The sequence below is a fragment of the Syngnathus typhle genome, linkage group LG3 (assembly GCF_033458585.1).
Source record: "Syngnathus typhle isolate RoL2023-S1 ecotype Sweden linkage group LG3, RoL_Styp_1.0, whole genome shotgun sequence".
Taxonomy (NCBI): domain Eukaryota; kingdom Metazoa; phylum Chordata; class Actinopteri; order Syngnathiformes; family Syngnathidae; genus Syngnathus; species Syngnathus typhle.
In genome coordinates this window covers 17,220,660-17,228,163 of record NC_083740.1, presented here as the reverse complement: position 1 = coordinate 17,228,163, position 7,504 = coordinate 17,220,660, and the positions used below count along the sequence as shown (strand labels likewise).

General features: G+C 47.3%; 1 pseudogene; it reads left to right on the top strand.

The window, feature by feature from the left end:
- The first annotated feature begins 459 nt into the window (after nucleotides 1–459).
- Nucleotides 460–1,087, top strand: LOC133151157 (lysosome-associated membrane glycoprotein 1-like; annotated as a pseudogene).
- The last annotated feature ends 6,417 nt before the right edge of the window (nucleotides 1,088–7,504 follow it).

Sequence of the window (7,504 nt, the reverse complement as noted above, 5' to 3'; positions counted from 1 at the left end):
AAATAATCAGATACCTCCCGTGCATACACTCCAACAAACGTTAAGTAGATGTGAGATAACTTGCATGAAGTCTACTTAAACAAACATTGAGTAAATATGGGATAACTAAAAACTGTCTCGGTCAAAAACAATTAACAGAGAAAGGACTTCTCTTGAACTAACAAAGAGCAAAGGTGTTCTGTTCCTAACTAGTGAAGGCTTCTGACAGATAAGACAAGGAAGAGAGTATAAGGACTCCCCAAGGCTAGCTGGCAGATATGTTGACTTGAGCGAAGATATGTGACCTCCGGTTTCAGGCCGACCAGCGCTTCAGCAAAACTAATTATTCTAACAGCTTCTCTGGTAAAAGTGATCCAGGATGGACAGCAGAGGACACAGCAAACACACAAAACAAGACAAATAAACAGAGAGCGACTCACCGTGGCTGCCATCCGCGGCGCCATCATATGATCCAAATCCATGACGACCACTGGTGGTGTGCAGACACGGTGGCTGACATTTACCCTGCATCCTATTATAGCCGCTATAGCCGTGCACCAGGGTTTGGCTACCGTGGCACCATCCAGCACCAAGGCGCCGCACAAAGAGCCTGGTAGACCAGTGACAGGGCACTACCGGGTGGTTGGCACCATTAGCAGTGTCTGCTTGCTGGCGTACATGGGCCTTCAGCTCAACATCAGCTTCAACTCCACCTCCTCAAACCAGACAGTGCATGTCGTCAACCTTGAGCCCAACACCACAAATGCTTCCGGATCATGTGACACAGACAGCACAATGCTGCGACTTTTGACGGACGGCAATAAAACCAACCTGGCCTTTTTCTTCACGCTCAACTCTACGTCCAATAAGTACCACTTGAGTGAAATTTCTCTGTCAGCAGATTGGGCAGACATGAAAGAAGTTGCAGGTGCAGCTCTTCGGCCTCACCCAGAAAAGGTTTGGCACAGCTGAGCACTGCCAGCTGGATGAATATGACATGCTGATCGCCATCATCGTCGGGACGGCCCTGGCTGGCTTGGTCCTCATCGTGCTGGTTGCCTACCTCATCGGTAGGAGGAGGAGGCATGGTGGCTACCAGAGCATTTGAAGTGGTGTCCTCTCAAATATAACCAGAGATCTCCCTCGCTAACATTAACCACTGCCACATTTGACACGCCACATACTCTTTGTGTGCTCCACACTCCCAGAACCTTCCATAACACTGAAGATTAGGGGTGTAACGATTCATCGATACACATCGATTAATCGATATAATGCTCTACGATTTGTTGGCATCGATGCTAAACGTAAACATAGATCTATATCGCCCAGTTTTGACCTCGGACATTAGACGCGACTTTATTTTGAAATCCAGTTCATTGTTGCTTGCTTCCTCTTTCCGGGAGCAGTGCGCGGCGTGTTGTGTTGTGAGCAGAGCAGGCACGTGAAAGGGGAGCCGACAACTACGCGGCTCCTGGGCTGGTGCTATGGCTAGTGTCCAAGAAGACGAGGAAATTTGATCCCCTTTGGGCTTCAAGTCATTTGTTACGAAGCACTTTGGATTCCAAAGAAAAGATGTTGTTGATTTTGCGTATGAATTGTTATAAATCAGGATATTGTTCAATATCGATCGTAGAGCACTATATCGTGATGTATCGTGAACGAATCACAGCAGGCTTTAAGATATCGGCAAATATCGTATCGTGATTCTTTGTATCGATATGATATCGTATCGTGACAAAACCCGCCATTTACACCCCTACTGGGGATACATAAGCTTAATGATAAAAAGGATGTTAGATTTGTGAGAAAATATCTGGCAAGCAGCAGAAGAATCTTTATTATTGTGTTGTATTTATTAGTATTGTAAAGGAAATTATGGAATTTCAGGGCACTTTTTGATCATTTTGGGTGGCAACCTATAGTGGTTGTCTTTAACTAGAACAGCTGGACGCGTCAATTGACGCGCATCACAACTTTACGTCATGACTACTTAATACGCGTTTGTAGGAAAAATCTGAAATAATCTGACTTTTTTTATTTAGCATGCTTAGTAGAAAAACAAAGTCAAAAACTTGTTTACATTAGTTGTGTGTCACGCGCCGGTGTCATCCAGCCACACCCCGCCAATCACCAGGATCATTCTCACCTGTCGCGTGCTCATTGGGAGCACTATATTAGTGCGGCCAGGGCTACAGCTTGTGTCAGCTTGTCTCGTGATGTCTTCTTGTAAGCTTGACTCCCCGTCGCTTTACGATTCGGTCCTTGTCCTGTCTGTCCAGTGCTATCTTGTCAGTCCGCAGTTGTTCGGAGATCACCCGTCAGCCACGTCCAGTCCTCGCCAGTGAGAACTCCAGCCGCCGGCTCCTTCCCCTGGCTTACCATCCGGTGACCCACTCCTGACGTGCGCAACCTCGCCCGTTCGCTGCTCCAGCCCTCCACCGTTCCCCTTTCCCTCCACAATAAAGTCTGCTTCGCTTTTCATTTGGCTGTACTGTCTGATCCTTCAGTGTGCAAGACACAGCAGTTTATACCTAGAACAGCTAGATGTGTCAATCGACGCAATTGAACATTATAGCATGCACAGTATAGATATCCATGTAACAAAGTGCAACAAAGTGTAATAAAGTGTAACAAAGTTCTTTCACAAGCATTTCAGTCACAGACTTGCATGTTTGTGCTTGTCCCTAATATCAGACGGCCTTATATTTGCAGGCGATGTAAATTTTAGCCATATATTTTCCACATACTTCCGAATCGTTTGCAAACATCACAGACTGTTACAGTTCTGTTGCGGCTACATCCTACTTTTATCTGACTCTAGAATTTCTAGTTGTCAATTGTCCTGTTGCTGTTGACGCTGCCATTGGTGCGGGATTCCTGGCTGACATCTCAGCTAATGTCAGATCTGTAGACAGCTGACATAAGAATTCCCTGCGTGAGCTATTTGTGCCAGTGACTTGCTGGTAGATTATCCACGAATTGACTCCAGCCATATCTAGAATGTTGAAGAACACTGCAAGTGGCCATCTTCTGCATCCTGCCTTTGTAGACATCTGTCGACACATTGCGTCAAGCATGTCAACTCCGCATTTGTTGCTGTGGTAATACAGGATTTATTCTGGGTTATTTTTGCCATCTGTCTGGCACAGAGAACCTTTGTGCAGAGTTGACAGCAGCACAATAGATTTAGAGGGTTTTGATTGGTATCTGACCAACTGGATGGAGCCAGACCTGTAAAATACTGACTCGTGAGTGGCCATCTTTGAAGAGCTTTGAATCTCTTTCCTGTTCCATCGCATGGTGCCAACTGTTGATGAACGCTTTTCCATAAGCTTCAGTGCTAGGTCTTTGCTTGTGAAAAAGTTGTCAGTGGTGACGTTGTAGCCACGCCCAAAGTATGGCTCCATATGTGTCATCACTACATATGCCCCCAAACTGTTGACTGTCTGCTCATCCTTTCCAAGATATGTCTTCACACCGAGGCAGTACTTTGTTCCAACTTCAGCTAGGACCCAAAACTTGATTCCAAACTTGTCGGGTTTGCTCGGGTTCCTTTCCAGCCAGAGAGGTGACATTCCACGTCCCAAGAGCCAGCTTCTGCAGCCGGGGATCAGACCGCCAAGGTCCCTGCCTTTGGCCGCCGCCCAGCTTGCAATGCACCCGACCCCTTTGGCCCCTCCCACAGGTGGTGAGCCCATGGGAAGGGGAACCCACGTTTCCTTTTCGGGCTGAGCCCGGCCGGGCCCCATGGGCGAAGGCCCGGCCACCAGACACTCGCCTTCGAGCCCCGCCTCCAGGCTTGGCTCCAGAGGGGGGCCCCGGTGACCCGCGTCCGGGCGAGCGAAAACGTGATTCAGTAATTGTTTTCATCATAAGGGGTAATGTATAGGTATATCAAATATACTGAAATATAATAGAGGCCTTTATTTGTCTCCCTCCAAAAATTCGAATTGTATGTTAAATCTCCTTCAGTTTCACTAAAAAATGGCTTGTATGTTTAATCTCCTTCAGTTTCACTAAAAAATAGATGCAAATCTATTTTATCAACGCTTGTTAGAAAATCTGACTCTACAGCCAGCTGATACAGCCCACATCCCTCAGCCCCCACCAACCCCTCCGCAAACACAACCCAGCCTCCTCCCCCACCCCCCTCCCCTACACATGCCACACCCCTAGACATGCCCCAACATAACCCCCTACAACGCCCCCTGGCGTTATCTTGGTGACAGTGCCCCCCGGCGACAAGTTTATTGCCCATTTATTACCCCTTATTTAGATAAAATATTTTTATTACCGGTTTATTGCCCTACCTCATTTGCATAACAATAGACATCAAGGCTACATACATAGTTTTAGTGTGTGTTGGATGAATTTGTGAGAGTTTTTGCACAAGGAAATAGGAGACTGGTGTTGTAGAGTGGAGTGGGGAGAAAAAATAGTGAGAAAGGAGGAGATTTTAGTTATTAAGTTGCTAATAAAAAAAAACACATTAAAAAAAGAAAAAAAATGATGTGTTATATGTTCTGCTCTGTAACTGTTATGTTGTACAAATTAGTTCCCTAACTATTTTGTTGTGGAGTGGAGTGGGGAGAAACAATAATGACAAAGGAGAAGATTTTAGTTATTAAGTTGCTAATAAAAAAATACATTAAAAAAAAGAAGAAAAAAAGTTATGTTAAATGTTCTGTTCTGTAACTGTTGTGTTGTACAAATCAGTTCCCTAACTATTTTGAGTTATTAGCTAATAAATAAAAAATTGTAAATGTTTCTGTTTTTATGAATTAGTTTGAGAACTTGATGTTTGATGATTTGATTTTCATTCGACTTCCTTTCAGTTTTGTAAATATTGATGATAGTGACAAGTCTTTCCTTTAGCTTGAAATAATTTTGAGAATTAGGCCATCCAGTTAAGATGAATGTTATGTTGTTGAAAATGGTTATTGCTTGGTTGTTGACATCTGGATAAAGGGTATTTTATTTTACTTTTCATTTATTTATTTCATTTATTTTCAGATTCAAGATTCAAGAGTTTTTATTCGCCATGTTTGAGCATGCCAAACAAGGAATTTGACTTCGGTAAAACACACCCTCTGTTCAACATTTAGGTGACTAACAACACTCAGGACATGTGAAAAATGGCAAAAACAGTGTAGACAAATTCAAAAAGCTGTGAAGAGCAGGATGTTATTGCCCAGTAATGACTCTGAGATTCTATGAGTGGTGTGAGTTCATCAGAGCAATTGCCTGGGGGAAGAAGCTGTCTCTGTGTCTGCTGGTTTTGGCATACCGAGCTCTATAACGCCGTCCGGAGGGGAGTAGTTCAAACAGACTGCAACCTGGGTGAGAAGGGTCTGTAGAGATGTTCCTTGCACGTTTCCTGGTCCTGGACAGGTACAAGTCTTGGATAGATGGGAGGTTGATTCCAATGATCTTTTCTGCAGTCCTGATTGTCCGTTGCAGTCTGTGCTTGTCTTGTTTGGAGGCCGAATCAAACCAGACAGTGATGGAGGTGCAGAGGACAGACTGGATGATGGCAGTGTAGAAGGTCTTCAGAAGCTCTCGCGGCAGGTTGAACTTCTTGAGCTGTCTCAGGAAGTACAGCCTCTGCTGGGCCTTCTTCCGGACAGAGTCTATGTGGCCGGTCCATTTCAGGTCCCGAGAGATTGTGGTTCCCAGGAACTTGAAGGTGTCTGTGGAGAGAATAGTATTACTGCGGATAGTGAGGGATAAAAGTGGTGAAGGGTCTCGCCTGAAATCCACTGTCATCTCCACGGTCTTGAGCGGGTTCAGCTCCAGATGGTTTTGGCTACACCAGTGGACCAGTAGCTCCACCTCCTGTCTGTACGCAGTCTCATCACCGTCCTGGATCAGTCCGATGAGAGTGGTGTCGTCTGCATACTTCAGGAGAGTCACCTGAGGAGAAATCATTGGTGTAGAGAGAGAAGAGCAGTGGGGAGAGGACGCAACCCTGAGGGGCTCCAGTATTGGTGGTCCAGGTGTCAGATGTGATGCCCCCCAGCCTCACACGCTGTCTCCTGTTGGTCAGGAAGATGGTGATCCACTGACAGGTGGAGGCAGGCACCGCAAGCTGGATGAGCTTCTGTTGGACGATGTCAGGAGCGATGGTGATGAACGCCGAGCTGAAGTCCACGAAGAGGATCCTGGCGTACGTTCCTGGGGTGTCCAGGTGGTGCAGGATGTAGTGCAGTCCCATGTTGACCGCATCATCCCAGGAAGCCCGGTAGGCAAACTGGAGGGGGTCAAGCAGGGGGCCTGTGACCTCCTTCAGGTGGTTCAGCACTAACCTCTTGAAAGATTTCATGACCACAGATGCCAGTGCGACGGGTCTATAGTCATTCAAACCTGTGATGGAGGCCTTCTTGGCCACTGGAACGATGGTGGAGCTATTGAAGCACGAGGGCACCTCACACAGCTCCAGAGAACGGTTGAAGGTGGGCGCCAGCTGCTCAGCGCAGACTTTCAAGCAGGAAGGTGACACACCGTCTGGGCCCGGTGCCTTCCTGGTCTTTTGTCTCCGGAACATCTGGCGCACTTCCTCCTCGCAGACCTGGAGTGCGGGCGCGGCCCCTGCAAGAGAGAGAGTGGGTGACAACGATGATAGAGGTGTGGACAGAGCAGTTGTGGGGAGAGGTGAGTATGTAGATTGTGCTGCAGGAAGTCCCGTTGTGTGGGAGGACCGATCAAACCTGCAGTAGAACCTGTTTAGCTGGTTAGCAAGCCTTGGGCTCTCCACAGGACGGGGGGTTCGTTTCTTGTAGCCCGTGATGCTCTGCAGACCTTTCCACACTGTTGAGGGATCATGATTGGCAGAAAGGTGTCTCTTCAGGTTCTCCCCGTAACACCTTCTGGCTTTCCTGACCTCTTGGTTCAGTGTGTTTCTGGTCTGCCTGAACAGGTCGCGGTCGCCGCTCCTGTAGGCCTCCTCCTTGACTTTGTGCAGCCTCCTGAGGTTCGGTGTAAACCAAGGTTTGTCGTTGTTGTACGTGCAGAAGGTCTTAGTCTGCACACACAGATCCTCACAAAAACTGATGTATGATGTTACAGTGTCAGTGAGTTCATGCAAGTCTGAAGTTGCAGCTTCGAAAGCTCCCCAATCGGTGCAGTCAAAGCAGGCTTGGAGGTCCTGGCTTGACTCCACTGTCCACCTCCTCACAGTCCTCACCACAGGCTTAGAAGTTTTTAGTTTCTGCCTGTAGGCTGGGATCAGATGAACTAGACAGTGATCCGAGAGTCCTAAAGCTGCACGAGCCGCAGAGTGGTATGCATCCTTGATCACGGTGTAGCAGTGGTCCAGAGTCTGTGCCCCTCTGGTGGGACACGTTACGTGCTGTCTGTATCTGGGAAGTTCGTGTGCGAGGTTCGCCCTGTTAAGATCACCCAGAACAATGATTAGTGAGTTTGGTAGAAGTTTCTCCATGTCTGTCACCTGGTCAGCCAGCATCTGTGTGGCTTCATTCGCCCGTGCGTGTGGTGGGATGTAAACAGCCGCCATGACGATCGA